General features: G+C 41.1%; 1 protein-coding gene across 3 annotated transcripts in view; it reads left to right on the top strand.

The window, feature by feature from the left end:
• The window catches only part of NOL4 (nucleolar protein 4), a 139,256-nt gene that overhangs the window by 20,086 nt on the left and 101,195 nt on the right, over positions 1–17,975 (top strand). The window lies entirely within an intron of this gene.

Raw genomic sequence — 17,975 nt, 5'->3', positions numbered from 1 at the left:
GCTGGGGGTCTGTGGTCTAATTCAGCAAAGTGCAATATGTGAAATGACTCTTATACTAACAGAAAATGATGCTGGTACAGACTGTGATGGGCATACACATATCTTTTGATGTAGAGATATAAAATACATATGCCAGGGGGAAATCCCCTCAATATGCTCTCGTATGCATTGACCCTGACATGTCACCACCCAGAAAGACGCTGGAACACAAACACACAGAGAAAACGTGCCCACTTTTTCATTGGAGTCCACACTATCTTACTAATGTGATACAAACAAACATGACTTGGTACTCTCTCATTCTTTTGCACACTGAGAATTCTAACAGCAACCCTTCCTCACAGCTGTCGGTTAAGGCCCCAAGCTACTGTTAAACTGACTTTTTCCAGACCAGACACACACATCCAATACATTACCAATGTATGTCACAATACAAAATATAATAACACATTACCTGATACTTATTAAAACTTAATTCAAATAAACAGGATTTCTTCACAGACCTAAACTAATGCCTTCAGATTACGAGAAACAGAATTTCAACTAAATGTTGGGAAGACCATCCTGATTTTGAGCTATTTGATAATGGAACAAGTTGCCCTGAAAAGTGGTGGACTTCTTCTTCATAGGAGGTTACTAAGCAGAGGCTGGATGGGCTACTGATTAGCAGTAAAGTTCTTGCATCAGCAATGGATTGGACCAGATGGTCTTTGAGGTCCCTTATAACACTACGATTCTGCAAACACAGAAGAGACTTGATACTATCCACACCAAAGTTTTCTCATTTAGTGCTGTTAATTTTTCTTATGTAGATGTACACACATAAAAAAATGCAGATCTACTGTATATGTTGGTACTGCTGATACATAGACAAACACACAGAATACTGAACAAAGTGGAATATCTTCTCAGTCAAAGTTAAAGCATTTAGAACTAATAAAAAAAGAGTTTGGGTCACTTCTGTTGCACTGGAAGTGTTTAGTTTGCGACATAAAAAGTGCTAGTAGGGCTAGTTTGCTTTTAATTTGTACCCTGTGACCTGGAAGACCACACCAAACTAAGATGAGTGGGGGCAGTTGTGGTTAATCAATAGTGAGGAAATAGCATTTTGCACCTGCACAAACTACTATTCCTTATTAGATCATCTGCTGAAAACAGCTCCAAGACTCAATCTTAGCGTAGCATGACTCAAATTCAGTTTATAGTCTGAACGCAACCTCGGACACTATCCACAAAACTGCCAATTTATTTATTTTTACTGGGAGTAGCTGTAAAGTGCAAGGTTATTATGAAGGCAAGTGCCAAATCTCTCTCTTCATTCAGAATCTATCTATCTGACAGAAGAGCTGAACTATAGAAGCGTATACCAGAAAAAGATGGCCCGAAGTACCATGGCAGCATCTACTTCAATAATTATTGGTCATCTTAGTATGGCAACTATTCTATACATGCCTATACCAAAGTAAGTTCCATTGAGTTTAGTGGGGCTTACTCTCAGGTTAAGTGGGTATAGGATTGCACCCTAAGCTTTTATTATTATTCCCATCTGGTATGTCAGAATCTCGGGACGCAGGTGGCGCTGTGGGTAAAAGCCTCAGTGCCTAGGGCTTGCCGATCGAAAGGTCGGTGGTTCGAATCCCTGTGGCGGGGTGCGCTCCCGTCGTTCGGTCCCAGCGCCTGCCAACCTAGCAGTTCGAAAGCACCCCCGGGTGCAAGTAGATAAATAGGGACCGCTTACTAGCGGGAAGGTAAACGGCGTTTCCGTGTGCGGCTCTGGCTCGCCAGAGCAGCAATGTCACGCTGGCCACGTGACCCGGAAGTGTCTCCGGACAGCGCTGGCCCCTGGCCTCTTGAGTGAGATGGGCGCATCAACCCCAGAGTCTGGCAAGACTGGCCCGTACGGGCAGGGGTACCTTTACCTTTACCTTTATGTCAGAATCTCAGTTTCATACTACTTTTACTGCTATTTTCACTACCACCGATTTAATACTTTCACTCTAAAGTGCTATTTGTATAAGCCTAATCGCTTCATTTAGAATTGCACTAAAGGATAAGGCTTCCCACCAGCAATGGTTCTGATAGAGGTTGTTCCTATCTCTCAGATTTCAGTGACCATCCCATAATTTCATCAATTACATATCTAATAGCTAGAGGAACAAGATTTGTTCCCATAGTTCTTAGAAGTTTCAACAATATGTGCTTTTAAAGTTTGGCTGGAAACAGGTGAGACTGACATTACTATGACTATTCTGATATCACTGGTCTGCTTGTTAACCTATACCTATTGAGATTCCAACCATATTTTCATTTGTTTGTTTGTTTATATAAAAAAATCAATTTTATGACACATTTCAGCCCTCAAAAGAGTTTCCAAGTTGATTTATAGTGTTAAAATAAGAGTATTAAAGCATGACATTCTTTATCACAGAATTGTGGGTTTGTAACCCGCATTGGATAAAAGATTCCTGCAATGCAGGGGGTTGAACTAGATGACCCTCGAGGTCCCTTCCACCTCTACAGTTCTATGACTCTTTTCTATGTCAGCAACCCCCTCCCAAAAAGGCCCACAAGTAGGTATGTGTTAAAACAGGGGATGACGACGACTTCTGACTTGTGGGTCCCAGCTTGACCCATGGAACTGTTTTCCACAAGCCCACACCCCCCACACCTGATATCCTAAATGATGTCAACTGCAGAACAGGTAAAGAGGCAGCTGCAAAGGAACAGCTGGAAGCATGAAATGTACTTCTGATTGTCCCTTCGCAAATAGGGCTTGTATTTGGAACATTTTGAATTTGGCACCAAATGCAAGCCCCACTGGGATTGGTTTTACTCTGGAGCACCCAGTCAGAGCTCCTGAGCTGATCCCTCCTGAAAGCAGAACATGAAGACAGTGCCAGCCAGCTGGGACCACAGAGGGCAGTCCCTACTATTTCCTCCCTATATGTGGGAGGAGACTAGCAGCACCTTCTATTCACTGAGAGGCCACTGCAGAAGTGGAACTGGGGGCTCCGAGGAGGCGGCAGATCCAGCTCCAAGGAACACATTGCAGTTATTGCTGCCACTGAAGCAGCAGCAGCAAGCAATGCATTCCTTGGAGGCTGGATCTGCTGCCCCTGTGGATCTTGCCACCTGAGACAGTTTCCCCACGTTGCTTCATAGGTGGGCTGCCCTGTCCTTCAGGTAACCAGGTTCTAAACTACATAGAACTTTAAAGATAAGTATAAGGACTATGAATTGTTCTTAGAAATTGTTTGGAAGCCAGTGCAGCTACTTAAACACATGCAAACTGTGTCCCCTATGTTACGTCCCAGTTAGTATCCCAGCAAAAGGAGAGAGACAGCAAAAATCCATCTGAAAGTCAAACTAGGCATTCCATTATTGAAAGAACCAATAATTACATGAATTAGTTCCCCCCCCCAAAAAAAAGGTAAATTGCAGGTGTGAGAGTTTGGGGGAAGCCACCCCAGGATTCTGGAAGAGCTGGCAGCTTTAATCCTTTGCCCTCCTGCTATAATCCCAATCTGGATTGGGTCCTCTAAACCAATTTACATTGAAAAGAATGCTTCCGTGGGTACAACTGGAGCTTTTCATCCAATGCAAGGAGCAGGTGCAGGAGGCCAGTTCTGGCTTAGGACCACAGCAAAAGGAGGAAAGGCTAAAAAACGGAAAACAAAACTCAGCCTCCGTCAGGGCCCCTAAGAAAGTATTTTCCCATCTTCCCTCCACATAAGCATTGCAGCTTTCTCATGCTGATGACAAGGACTTGGGGGCCTGCCAGGTGACAGCAATCAATGAAGGCAGGAGTGTGAAAATCCAGTTCAATAGCTGTAGAGTGATAAACAGTATCTGGAAAAACAGACCATTGATGTCATAATCACATCAGCCAACAGGGAGATGTTTTCAATATGCTTAGCCAAAAAGAACAAATCCCCCTAAGAGTAATCAAGGGGCCAAGCTAGGGAAGTAGATTCACCTGAAAAACTTTCTTTTAAAGGTACTTCTGGATGTACTCCGTTAAGAGCCTTCAATTCAGGCACTTTATATCCCAGATCCTGTCCACTGGGAGAATAATAGGATCTGTTGGGAGATAAGGGTCCTGGGTGTGAAATCTTGATGCTTCATTGGTAGAATGCCAGCTTATACATAGCCAAAAAAGATGGTAAAAGAGGACACAGATTTGTGTAATGTTTGCATATATTTTCATGGTTTAAATAGAATTACATTGTATTTCACCATTGTAGGGAAGACTATGATCTATGTGCCTGCTCAGTCTGCTCTCCAGGTGTTAACTGTTGATGGACAACTTCAAGGCCCCTGCTCTGCTTATAGTTCTTTATCTTTAAACTAGAGTTGGACCAGACACCCCTTCAAATGGACGACTCCTTCAGGCAGAGAACTGTCATCTATAAAGTAAACCACATGGCCACGCTAGCAGAGGCAGTTTTAGGGTAGTGCAGCCGGTTTGGCCACACTGGGTGTTGTGCTGCATGAGGAGCCACAACAATGCTGTAGAACAGAATGTGAGAGGCGGAGGTGCCAAATTTTAGCAGTGTACTGAAATTTGAGAGCCCCCAATCTGCCACTGACACTAGGCAAACACAGACTAATGGAACCTTAGGGTGTTAAAGTGGTCCTGAGCGTGGAGATAAGCTTTAGGGCAAAGGCTATAAGGTGGCTTCATTCAGGACTTCGGGGTGTGTGGCTGGGCAGCATTTTTCATAGTGTATAGGTTCTGAAGCAGGGGTAAGCACTTGGGCAGGTGGGGTTTGTCCATAGACCAGGATGTACAGCTGTTAGACACTCATTTTATTCAATGCATCACTCCAAGAGGTAAGAATCACAGGGCCCTGGACCATATTGATGCCCTCACCCAGCATACAGATGCCCCATTAACATTGGACTTGTCCCTAATAAAGAAGCACATTGTGTCCCACTTGTGACTGCCTCAATCAAGTCTATACATGAAATGAGGATTAAATATCAGCAAAGACTGTGTGGCAAGTTAAAAGTAGTAATGCTAGCTCAAGGAAATTACAGGTCCCTAGGGGAGAGATGAGCACTGTTACATCCTCCCCTCCTGTACAAACAATTTGCTCTCTTCCCATAGAGAGTATTCCACTCATTCACTTCCACAGTCCTTAATCCCTGTAATGTGCTGGTCCAGGGTTTACATCAGTTAGCCCTTCAAACACCCATTGATCTCATTGATGATTAGGTGTTAAAGAATCATGCTATTAACCCACTCTGGTTCCTGGATCGAAACGTTAACAAAGTGGTGTGGAGGAAATTGCAAGGAACTGGCTCCCACACTGCAGTGGTTAATGCATCCATTTGCCTTATGTTGCAATCTCATGCAGTTACTTAGGAAATAAGCTTCACAGAAGAGAATTAGGCATACTCCCAAGTAAACGTGCTGAAGACGGGGTTGCTTATAGATTGCAAAACATGTAAAGCAAGCTGTAGGTTGGAGTATATATGGCTTATATTGCATGTGTTTTATCTTGTGATACTATTTCATAGAATCATAGAATCATAGAGTTGGAAGAGACCACAAGGGCCATCGAGTCCAACCCCCTGCCAAGCAGGAAACACCATCAGAGCACTCCTGACATATGGTTGTCAAGCCTCTGCTTAAAGACCTCCAAAGAAGGAGACTCCACCACACACCTTGGCAGCAAATTCCACTGTCGAACAGCTCTTACTGTCAGGAAGTTCTTCCTAATGTTTAGGTGGAATCTTTTTTCTTGTAGTTTGGAACCATTGTTCCGTGTCTGCTTCTCTGGAGCAGCAGAAAACAACCTTTCTCCCTCCTCTATGTGACATCCTTTTATATATTTGAACATGGCTATCATATCACCCCTTAACCTCCTCTTCTCCAGGGTAAACATGCCCAGCTCCCTTAGCCGTTCTTCATAAGGCATCATTTCCAGGCCTTTGACCATTTTGGTTGCCCTCCTCTGGACACGTTCCAGTTTGTCAGTGTCCTTCTTGAACTGTGGTGCCCAGAACTGGGCACAGCACTCCAGGTGAGGTCTGACCAGAGCAGAATACAGTGGCACTATTACTTCCCTTGATCTAGATGCAATACTCCTATTGATGCAGCCCAGAATTGCATTAGCTTTTTTAGCTGCCGCGTCACACTGTTGGCTCATGTCAAGTTTGTGGTCAACCAAGACTCCTAGATCCTTTTCACATGTACTGCTCTCAAGCCAGGTGTCACCCATCTTGTATTTGTGCCTCTCATTTTTTTTGCCCAAGTGCAATACTTTACATTTCTCCCTATTAAAATTCATCTTGTTTGTTTTGGCCCAGTTCTCTAATCTGTCAAGGTCGTTTTGAAGTGTGATCCTGTCCTCTGGGGTGTTAGCCACCCCTCCCAGTTTCGTGTCATCTGCAAATTTGATCAGGATGCCCTTGAGTCCATCATCCAAGTCGTTGATAAAGATGTTGAATAAGACCAGGCCCAAGACAGAACCCTGTGGCACCCCACTAGTCACTCTTCTCCAGGATGAAGAGGAACCATTGATGAGCACCCTTTGGGTTCGGTCAGTCAGCCAGTTACAAATCCACTGAGTGGTAGCATAGTCAAGACCGCATTTTACCAGCTTCTTTACAAGAATATCATGGGGCACCTTGTCAAATGCCTTGCTGAAATCAAGGTAGGCGACATCCACTGCGTTCCCTTCATCTACCAGGCTTGTAATTCTGTCAAAAAACGAGATCAGGTTAGTCTGACACGACTTATTTTTCAGAAATCCATGCTGACTATTGGTGATCACAGTATTCCTTTCTAGGTGCTCACAAACTGTTTGCTTAATGATCTGCTCCAGAATCTTCCCTGGTATTGATGTCAGACTGACTGGGCGGTAATTATTTGGGTCCTCTCTTTCCCCCTTTTTGAAAATAGGGACAACATTTTCCCTCCTCCAGTCTGCCGGGACTTCGCCTGTTCTCCAGGAATTCTCAAAGATGACTGCCAGTGGTTCTGAGATCACATCTGCCAGTTCTTTTAATACTCTTGGATGCAGTTCATCTGGCCCTGGAGACTTGAATACATCTAAACTAGCCAAGTATTCTTGTACTAGCTCCTTAGTTATTCTGGGCTGTGTTTCCTCTGCTGAATCATTTGCTCCAAATTCTTCAGGTCGGGCATTGTTTTCTTTATCGGAGAAGACTGAGGCAAAGAAGGCATTGAGGAGTTCAGCCCTTTCTGTGTCCCCTGTTTGCATTTCACCATCTTCTCCTCTGAGTGACCCCACTGTTTCTTTGTTCTTCCTTTTGCTACGAACATACCCATAAAAGCCTTTTTTGTTGCTTTTAACCTCTCTAGCAAGCCTGAGTTCATTTTGTGCTTTAGCTTTTCTGACTTTGTGTCTACAGATGCTGGCTATTTGTTTGAATTCCTCTTTGGTGGTTTCCCCCCTTTTCCATTTTTTGTACACATCCTTTTTTAATCTTAACTCAGTTAAAAGTTCTTTAGATAGCCACCCTGGCTTCTTTAGGCACCTTCCATGTTTCCGTCTCATTGGTATTGCCTGAAGTTGTGCTTTTACTATCTCCCTCTTAACAAACTCCCAGCCATCATGAACTCCCTTTCCTTTTAGTATTACTGTCCATGGGATCTCACCCAGCACTTCCCTAAGTTTTATGAAGTCGGCTTTCTTAAAGTCAAGAAATTGAGTCCTAGTATGCTTGGCTGCTCCTTTCCGCTGTATAGTAAACTTCAGAAGAGCATGATCACTCGCGCCTAATGATCCTTCCACTTCTACCCCACTAACCAGGTCATCAACATTGGTTAGGACCAGATCTAAAATGGCTGTTCCTCTTGTTGCTTCTCCCACTTTCTGGACAATGAAGTTGTCTGCAAGGCCAGTGAGGAATCTGTTTGACCTTATGCTCTTGGCTGAGTTTGACATCCAGCAAATATCCGGGTAATTGAAGTCCCCCATTACTACTATCTCCCTTCCTTTTGCATGCTTGGCCATCTGTTCCAGGAAGGCATCATCTATGTCCTCCGTTTGGCTTGGGGATCTATAGTAAACTCCCACAATGAGGTCCCTGTTATTCATCTCTCCCTTAATTTTGACCCAAATGCTCTCACTTTGGCTTTGAGGTTCTAAATCTTGGATCTCTTCACAGGTATACACATCCCTGACATATAACGCCACTCCTCCTCCTTTCTTGTCTGGTCTGTTTCTCTGAAATAGATTGTAACCCTCCATTATTACATTCCAGTCGTGGGACTTATCCCACCAGGTTCAGTGATGCCTATTATGTCATATTTAGTTTGCTGTACCAAGAGTTCAAGCTCATCTTGTTTATTACCCATGCTTTGCGCATTAGTGTACAGACATTGAAGTCCATTAATCATTCCCCCGTGTCTCTTATTTAAGGATTTTTTCCTCCCACCAGTAGGTCTGCGTGCTGTTTGCTCCATTTGGTCTATGACATTTGGATGATCATGTTCATCAATTGATAGACTCCTACCTTCAGGAGCACTGTCTCCCTCCCCCACATTAGTCAGTTTAAAGCCCTCCTGATGAGGTTTCTGAGATTTTTGGCAAAAACATTCCTCCCAACCGTTGTGAGGTGCAGCCCATCGCTTGCCAGAAGTCCATCTTCAAGAAACTTCAGTCCGTGATCTAGGAATCCAAACCGTTCCTGTTTACACCATTTGCGAAGCCAGCTGTTCACTTCCACTATTTTTCTCTCTCTCCCTGGGCCACGTCGTTCAACTGGGAGGACAGATGAGATGACAATTTGTGCATTTAATTGCTTCAATTTCCTGCCCAGAGCCTCATAGTCTCTTTTGATCTTCTGGAGGCTATTGCTTGCAGTGTCATTGGTTCCCACATGAACCAAGAGGAAGGGGTATTTGTCAGTGGGTTTTATGATTCCTTGTAGTCGTTCAGTTACATCTTGGATCTTAGCCCCGGGGAGACAGCACACTTCCCGAGACATCTTGTCAGGCCCACAGATCACTGCTTCTGTTCCCCTCAGTAGGGAATCCCCTATCACCACTACACTCTTAGGTTTGGTCGGGGGTCTTCCGTGAGCTGTCCGTTCCAAGGTTGCCTGCACATTCCCTGAGGACTGACTTTGCTGCTCGTCTTCATATACCTGATCAACTGTAACGAGGGAGAGATCCTCAAATGGAGTCTGCTCTTCGTCTTCCATTCTAGGGGAGAGGACCTCAAAGCGATTGTGTATTTCTAAACAATCAGAGCGAACCCTGGGCCTCCTACTTCTTTGATTTAAATGGCATTCAGAAAAGCATTACACTTCCACACCCATTCCCTTGCTGATGTCTGGATCTTTATCACAGTGACACGAAAACTCCCTCAAAGAAATTTCAGTAGAAATGTCCAACTCCCTCTACTGGAAGTTTCTTGTAGGATAACAGAGAAAAGGTAAACTCTGCTGTTATGCATCTTGTAATAAGATCAACTGAGTGCTCCAGTACAAAATCAGATGAAACAGCCCTATGAAGCCTTTTCTTGTACACTATTTAAAATTACTTTTCTTTAGTACAAGATTTTCTTACATTTCCTTATCACCAATGAAATTTGGGTAAACTAATAAAACACTGTTTGGGCAAATATTTTTTAAGCAAACATACACATTGACTAACTAATTTGCACATTGTATTAACAGTAATGCTGCTGGTTAGTTAACTGCCTACTTACAAACACACCCCTTTCTTTATTCAATCAGCTTAATTTTTTGTTTGTTTGAATAAATATCTGTATTGCTTTATTTAAAAGAGACTTCTTCTGAAGCTGGCCTAATGTGGTATCATTTAGAACTGGAGGTCACAAAGTTAAAAACTTTCAACACCATTTATTGAAAATATTTAATTATTTCCTTGTGAAAGTGGTGTCTTTTTTTGCCATTAGGTACACCACCTGCTTAGTACTATCTGCCCAGGGTCTAAAATATTATTTTGGGTGGCAGGTGTGGGTTGTTAAAAAGATGCAGTATTTTCATACTGTGCAGACAATGTGTTCAAAGAGATAAACAGTGGAGGCTGGACTATTAGAATGACTGGGGCACTGCCCCAGCAATTTCAGGCTGCCCTCAGCCAGCCCCACCTGCCTGCGTTCTCTTACAGTCAATCCAGTGTGTGGATCTGTTTGCCAGCTTCCTCATTTTTAGTCTTAGTGTTACCCTTGTACAACTCAATAGGGAGGAGAATGGGGACAAAACTAGACTAAGTTGGCTCCGCCTGTCATTGGTTGTGGTTGGCTTTGACTGCACACATTGTTGACTTGCTGCCTTATGCCCCACCAGTCCCAATGGACCATTGAAAACAGCATTTGCTAATATTCATGGTTTGTTATGAGTTTGAGTTACAACTGATGGCCTTCAAATTTTCAAGAGCTAGCACCCATTTGGAAACCGAAAATGTTATCTCCAAACTGGGCAGGATTGTGATCTCCTCTTCCCCTGATGAGCACTTGCTGTTCAGCTCTTCCTCCTCCGCCTCCAGGTCAACAGGAGGAGTTAAAAGAGCACACTAGCAGTGTGCACTGAGTACTCAGGTAAGGAGAGGATATTGCATGTTTTCAGGGTTGCCTCCCTGAAAAAGTATGGACTGAGGTGAGGCATGAGGACCCAGAATCCTGGACAATACTTGTGGTGGTACTAATTTGCCCTGTAACAAGTGAAAGAAAACACAGGACAAACGAAAGTGTGGATATGCCCTCAGTCGTGCCAAAGCTTTGAAACTACATTGTCCTCAGAGAGGTCTTTCCCACGGATTCAACTTGGGACATTTTGCATGCAGAGCATGTGCTCTATCACTAAGTTATGCTCATTCCCCAGTTTAGCATCCACTTTTGGCTCCCACTACTTTAATTTGTTTTATAGAATATTTTATTCTTGGACAGTTGTTTGCATTGTTTTCATTTACCTTCTTAGCTGCTTTGGATACTGAGTGTAGAAAGGTGGGAAAGTAAAAAATAAAATTCAAGTTATAAACTGTCAGTTTCAGTCACTTCTGGAGCAGGACGCTCTAGCCCAGGGGTCTGCAACCTTTAAGACAAAAAGAGCCACTTGGACCCGTTCCCGAAGAAAAAAAAACTGGGAGCCGCAAAACCATTGCGACATTTAAAACAAATATATCTCCGGAGCCGCGATCTGACAGCAGGTGGGAAGGTGACGTCGGGACAGTGCGTGACTAACACACGCACTGCCCCCATGCGACGTCACAGCCAGTACAGCGCCCGCCACAGTGGGAAGTGTCGGGGCGCACAATGCGCCTCCTCCCCTCGCTAGTATCCGCCCTGGAGCCGCGGCAAAGGTGTAAAAGAGCCACATGTGGCTCCGGAGCCGCGGGTTGCTGACCCCTGCTCTAGCCAGTATCAGTTTGCAACCGGAAAACTGGCAGGGCTTTGTTTGACAAAGGAGTTCTCTGAACCGTTACTTTTTAACATCTACCAGAAACTACTTCTTAAAGCCTCGCATACATATGATGCATAGTGCACACTGTATAAATCATATCAGACATGTGAGGGGTGTCTAGCTTCAGAGTTCCTGACAACATGTTTTAGAGAAGGACAGCACCAAAGTTCCTAATAGCATCTTTGTTAGCAACATAGCAATATATATCAATATATATCAATATTGATTACATTAACTATGAAAAACCATACTCGGCTTTTCCATGCTAAATGCCCAAGGTGACTAGCAATAATGAAACTCACTCACACACAAAACACTAGCCAGTTAAGAATGAAAGCCGGTAGATGCCAGCAAGGCGGTGCTAAGAGGCTTTCTAATCCAACAAAATAGCCATAGGAAAAAAATAAGAGAACAAAAGAAAGATGGAATCCTGACCCAGTTAAGAGAATGTGAGAAAAAATTAATAACAAATCCTAGTGATGAACAGATTAAACAAACATCCAAATTGCTACAATCACAATATTCAATGCTAATTAACCAAGAAGTCGAATGGAGAATTAAATCAATGAGGCAAAAATTGTTCGAATCCGCAAACAAAACAGGGAAATTTTTGGCCTGGCAACTACGAAAAAGCAAAAAGCAAAATGTGATTAATATGATAAAAATAGAAGAAAGGCTTGTGGAAGAGCCAAACGAAATAAAGAAAAATTTCCTAAAATTCTTTGAAAAACATTACCAAAAAGAAGAAGAAGACATAATAGAAATAGGAAAATACTTAGAAAATAGCAGCATAACATCCATAACGGAGGAAGAGAAAACCCAATTGAACAAGTGTATAACAATAGATGAAGTTCAGGAAGCAATAAAGAGAACAAAACTAGGGAAAGCACCGGGCCCGGACGGATTATCGGCCAAATATTGTAAAGTTCTCGAAGAATATTTAGCCCCGGTGCTATGTGACGTAATGAATAATATCCTACAAGGAGGGAAGATACCGGACTCCTGGAAAGATGATCACATAACGCTGATACCTAAATCGGACTCAGACAAATTGAATATAAAAGACTATAGACCGATATCGCTTCTTAACAATGATTATAAAATATTTGCTGAAATAATGGCAAACAGACTTAAGAATTATCTAAAAAATATAATACGCACAGATCAAGCTGGATTCCTTCCTAATAGACAATTAAAAGATAATGTTAGGCATATAATAAATATCATCAAATACCTGGAAAAGAAGAATGAAATCCCTGCAGCATTAATTTTTATCGATGCAGAAAAAGCATTCGATAATGTATCATGGCGGTTCCTATTAAAGTGTATGGAGACAGCAGGGATAGAAGGTGCCTTCATGGAGGGAATCAAAGCAATTTATTCAAATCAAAGAGCTAAACTGATTATTAACAACAATTTATCTGACACATTCGAAATTTCAAAGGGTACGAGACAAGGCTGCCCCCTGTCACCGCTTCTGTTCATAATGGTATTGGAAGTAATCGCAAATAAGATAAGGAAAACACCAAAGATATGAGGAATTAGAATTGGGGCGAAAGAATTCAAACTAAAAGCATACGCTGATGACTTGGTAATATCAGTGGAGGACCCAAAACAAAGTACTGGTACTTCTAGAGGAATTTGGGAAAGTAGCAGGCTTTAAGTTAAACAAAACTAAAACTAAAATGATGGTTAAGAACATGGGAGAAGGTCTAAGGAGGCAGTTAGAATTTCAATCAGGAATTAAAGAAGCAAAAAAGGTATAATACCTAGGAGTGTGGCTAATGATGAAAAATATAAATTTAATGGCTGATAACTACACAAATACCTGGAAGGAAATCCAAAAGGAATTAGATATTTGGATTAGGATAAAACTCTCCTGGTCAGGTAGAATGGCAGCAATTAAGATGTGCATACTGCCGAAACTATTATTCTTATTCCAAAATGTCCCGGTGATTAGAGGAAGTGTAATATTCAAAAAACTGGCAGAAAATTCTCTCTAAATTCATATGGCAAGGCAAAAGACCGAGAATTAGATTTAAATTGTTAACGGATAGAAAAGACAGAGGAGGATTCTCGGTCCCAAATTTGAGATTGTATTATGAAGCCTCGTGCCTTTGCTGGCTTAGAGAATGCATTACCTTAAAAAATACAGATCTGCTAGACTTAGAAGGCTTCGATTTAAGATTTGGTTGGCATGCTTATCTCTGGCAGAAAAAGGAGAAGGTGCATAAAGGCTTCTCAAACCACATTATCAGAGGAACACTGTTAGAAGCATGGGAAAAGAATAGAAAACTATTGGAAAAAAATACCCCCTGGTGGCTATCGCCTACTGATATCTTAACTATTAAAAAAATAAACATGGAAGGTGAGAGATTGACCTATGAAGATCTCCTGGTAAGATTGGAAAGAGGATGGAAAATTAGACCATACGAAGAGTTAAAAAGCAAATTAACAGGTTGGTTGCAGTATCATCAAATTAACGCCTTATGGAAGGAAGATAAAAAGATTGGAATGAATGAGAAAAAATCTAAGTTCCAGGTAGAGATAATAGAAAGCAAAATAAAACTGCTATCTAAAAGTATAATCAGCTATTAGATTGGGACACCAAGGACGAAGAGGTCAAGGAGGTTATAATAATAATAATAATAATATTTTATTTATACCCCGCCCTCTCCAGCCAAGGCCGGGCTCAGAGCGGCTTACAAGCAATAATAAAAACAAGATGAATGATTATGGTGTAATGGGCAATAGGCATTGGATATAATTTTGACAAATGGACGAGGTTGTGGACTAAAGGAATGAAATTTACAGCCTGCACTACCCTTAGAGAAAATATGGAAAAGATGATGTACCGTTGGTACATCACCCCTGTGAATTTGCAAAAAATGTATAAGACTGGTGATAAAAGGTGTTGGAAGTGTAAATCCAAAGAAGGAAGTTTCTACCACTTGTGGTGGAAATGTGAAGAAGTTAAAAAAATTGGGGAATCCATATACAACGAACTGAAAAAAAAATACTTAAATACACTTTTGTTAAAAAGCCCGAAGCCTTCCTTGTGGGAATGATCGGAGATGAGATTAAGAAAGAAGATCATATAATGTTTCAATATGCAACTGTAGCTGCCAGGATTCTGTTAGCACAAAATTGGAAAACCCCAAATATCCCGACCGTTAAAGATTGGCAAATTAAATTATTTGAATATATGGATTTGGCAAAAATGATGCAGAATATGAGACAGCAAAAAGGTACAAAGTTTATTGAGGATTGGACCAAATTCATAACATACATGGAAACAAACTCAAGAGACATAAAAATCACAGTAGGTTTAATATAACCCTTGCGATGTGTAGACGATATAAAATGAAAAACTGCAGAATGGATGTAATATTTACATAACCCAAAACCGAGATGGAGGGAAGTCAACCGTTATTTGTTGTTAATTAATGTTTGTCTTCTGGTTTGTTCATGTTTTTTGTGTTGGTTGATGTTTTCTTTTTTCTTTGGTGTGTGCTGTTTATTTTTATTTTTATTTTTTTGTTGTTTGGTTATAGAAAATGAATAAAAAGAAGTTAAAAAGAAAGAAAGAATGAAAGCCAGTAGTCAATGCAGCATGGTTGTTGCTGGCATCCATCTGTCTTGGGAGGCAATGGAAGAGTGTGCCTTTGGGGGGTGAAGTCAATGCAGCAGGGTACAGAATATTTAACTCAACAGGCCAAAGGCCTGCTGAAATAATGTCTGCCCATGTAAGTGGAATGCCATCAAAGAGGGACAGAAATGGAAGAGCCTGTGCACAGCCACAGAGAAGGTTCTCTCTAGCATCTATACCAAATACACATCTGATGTGGGCAGAATGCAGAAGAGAACTTCTCCTGAACTTTTTAATAGGCAGGTTGGTTCATACTGGAGAGAATGGTCCTTAAGGTAACCTGTCCTAAAGTATTTAGGCTTTGCTGTTTATTGCTTGCTAATGTGTCTAAATATGCTGTGGGCAAGAGGGGAAAGATTTGAGATTCCATGTCTTTTCAAAAATGGCTATTGGGGTGCCTACTTTGACACTCTATTTTTTCCTTCCATACCATACAATTAGGATTATATCCAGGATGTGCTGTGATTTGCCAGTGATTCCTGTTTGTCAGTATAGTCCCATTCAATTTGCAGCTGAGTGCAAATTACCACAACTGATCCATGTTGTAGCAATGGCGGAAAAAAAAAGGTGTGTTGGGGGTGGGCTTGAGAGGGCCAGGAGAAAAGATGTACAAAGTAGGTCACCAAGGGCTTTTTGCCTGCCTAACGCTTCAACTGCCATTGGTACAGGACTGCTGGACCTAATGAACTGCCCTTTGCTTTCTTTGAGACTGCTAGCAAAGGTGCCAATTAAGAGTTTGTTACTGCAATGGTTTTGGGAAAGAGACGGTTGTCCACTGGGAAAAGAATGGAGACAATGAACCTGTTTACAACAAACTGCTGTACAGCTGCTGCATTGCAGAATCATAGATGTAGACGATTAGGTCATCTAGAGCTGACATTACAAGATTGATGCCTCCAGCACAGTCACAAGTTGGAAGAAAAAGAGAATCAGCTCAAACCTGTCATGTAGAAGTTTGAGACCCGACTTGCTATTGCCACAATGTGGTTCAGAAAGTTCAAGTTATTTAGCTATGGAGTTGGATCAGAAGAGAGAATCTGATACCAGTAACAGAGAGTCAGTGCCAATGCATTAATTTAAAATGTAATTTATTGTCTATGATAGAAGACATGAGGACCAGTGCCTCAGTCAAAGGTCTTCTCCACTGCCAATTTGACAAACAGCTGTATCCTCTTTCAAACTTCTGATAACTTTTGAATAAAGAATGAACTAGCTGAATTGAGGGTGCGCACATCTTGGTGGAGTTTTTTTTTTTTTGCAGTTTGTATATTTTGTTCCTACTTTTGGTGTGGCCATATTCTAACCCTTTTTCTTTTAATAAAACATTTCAATATTACTTTAAACTTTTATTTATATTGATTACTCTGTGCAAAACATTTATGTATTTTAAATTCTTTTTTCACATTGGTTTTTTTTCTAAATTGTTAACCGCTTTTCTGGAATGTTTGTCACTGCTTTCTTTTTAGCTCACATGGTTTCTATGTTTCCACTTTCAAAAATCTTATTTTTCATTTCTCCTTATTTAAGCTCCTGTATTTGTTTTATTACATTTGCAGTTATAACCGCTACTTTTCTAACTTACTCACTATCCTATATATATATGGTTTTCTACCTGCCAGTGGTTGTGAGCTGCTGGTTTTTAAGGTATTATCATAATCTGAGAAAAAAATCCTGACTAGTGTGACCAGTTTTCTAGCATTACTCTCCATAATCGTATACTGTATCTGCTTTTATTCAGGCATGATATGCAGAGAAAACTGCAGGGCAAACAGTGTTGTCATAACAAGGAAGCAAGGTCTGTACTCTGAAAATAAAATATATTATTTTCCCTAATTCTGTCAGGTCATCAAGTCAAGTCCCATTTTAGAAGGTCTCTGATTGAACCAAGGATGGAAACAGGTGATGCTATCTAACTGGAGGACTTCAAGGCTGTAATCTGATGTACAGGTCTAGTTTATCTAACTGCCACAGGCGAAGAGACAGATCATGAGTTGTCAAACTCCATTGATTTCCCTGGATACTTTGATTCATACCTACTGAAGATCTAACAGTAAATGCATAGTTCTATCTATGTGTTATCTTTTGGGATGGGTTATACTAATATAAATCTGATAAAATCCCAGACTTATCACATTTATTATACAGTTCTGATTCCTGTGGAGAGTTATTGCTTCAAAAGTTTCTCACCCCATTCAGCACATATAGAAGAAATAAAATCCTAGTTAATGATGGTTTGATGTTTTGTATTCCCAGCTGGATCAGCTTTGGTATCAATACAGAGGCAGATGAACAGATCCTTTAGCAAACCCGCTTGACTTTTAAAAACTGCAAGAAGCGATAATATATATTTTTTATTTTAGTTTTGTGTACTATGTTACCTATGCCTTGAGAGTTCAGTCCATGAAAGTGCAAATAATTTTAAATGACACTTTGATTGTGGATAGGTGAGACTGTCAATTCTGCAGATCAGTGTAATGATTTTGTGTGTCAGTATGCTTAACTACACAATGCTATGGATGTTTATTCAGAAGTAAGTCCCACTATGTTCAATGGGGCATACTCTGGGAAACTGTGACTAGGGTTACAACCTCAATAAAGTTATTAAATGCACATTTGAGTATAGATATTCAAAAATAAATTTTAGTCATGTATGTTGCATATACATGTGTGAACATATTGGATTGGAGTTATACTTAGGGTAGATTTCAATACTTGTACTTTAGGTAAGACTAAGTGTGTTCTCTAGAAGTGTGCAAATACAATAGATATAGAATTTTCAACAAGTTCCATTTTTAATGCTTTATCTAATAACAAATACATCATCTTTTCGTGCTCAGTGTAATGATCCTGCCATGATTTTGCAGTGTTAAATGGTGGGAAAAGTAAAAATAACCAAGTGGGTGGCACTGAACATTGCCTG

Source organism: Podarcis cretensis (assembly GCF_951804945.1).
Source record: "Podarcis cretensis genome assembly, chromosome: 7".
Classification (NCBI taxonomy): domain Eukaryota; kingdom Metazoa; phylum Chordata; class Lepidosauria; order Squamata; family Lacertidae; genus Podarcis; species Podarcis cretensis.
Note: the sequence above shows the minus strand (reverse complement) of the source record. Positions and strands in the feature narration are given on the sequence as shown.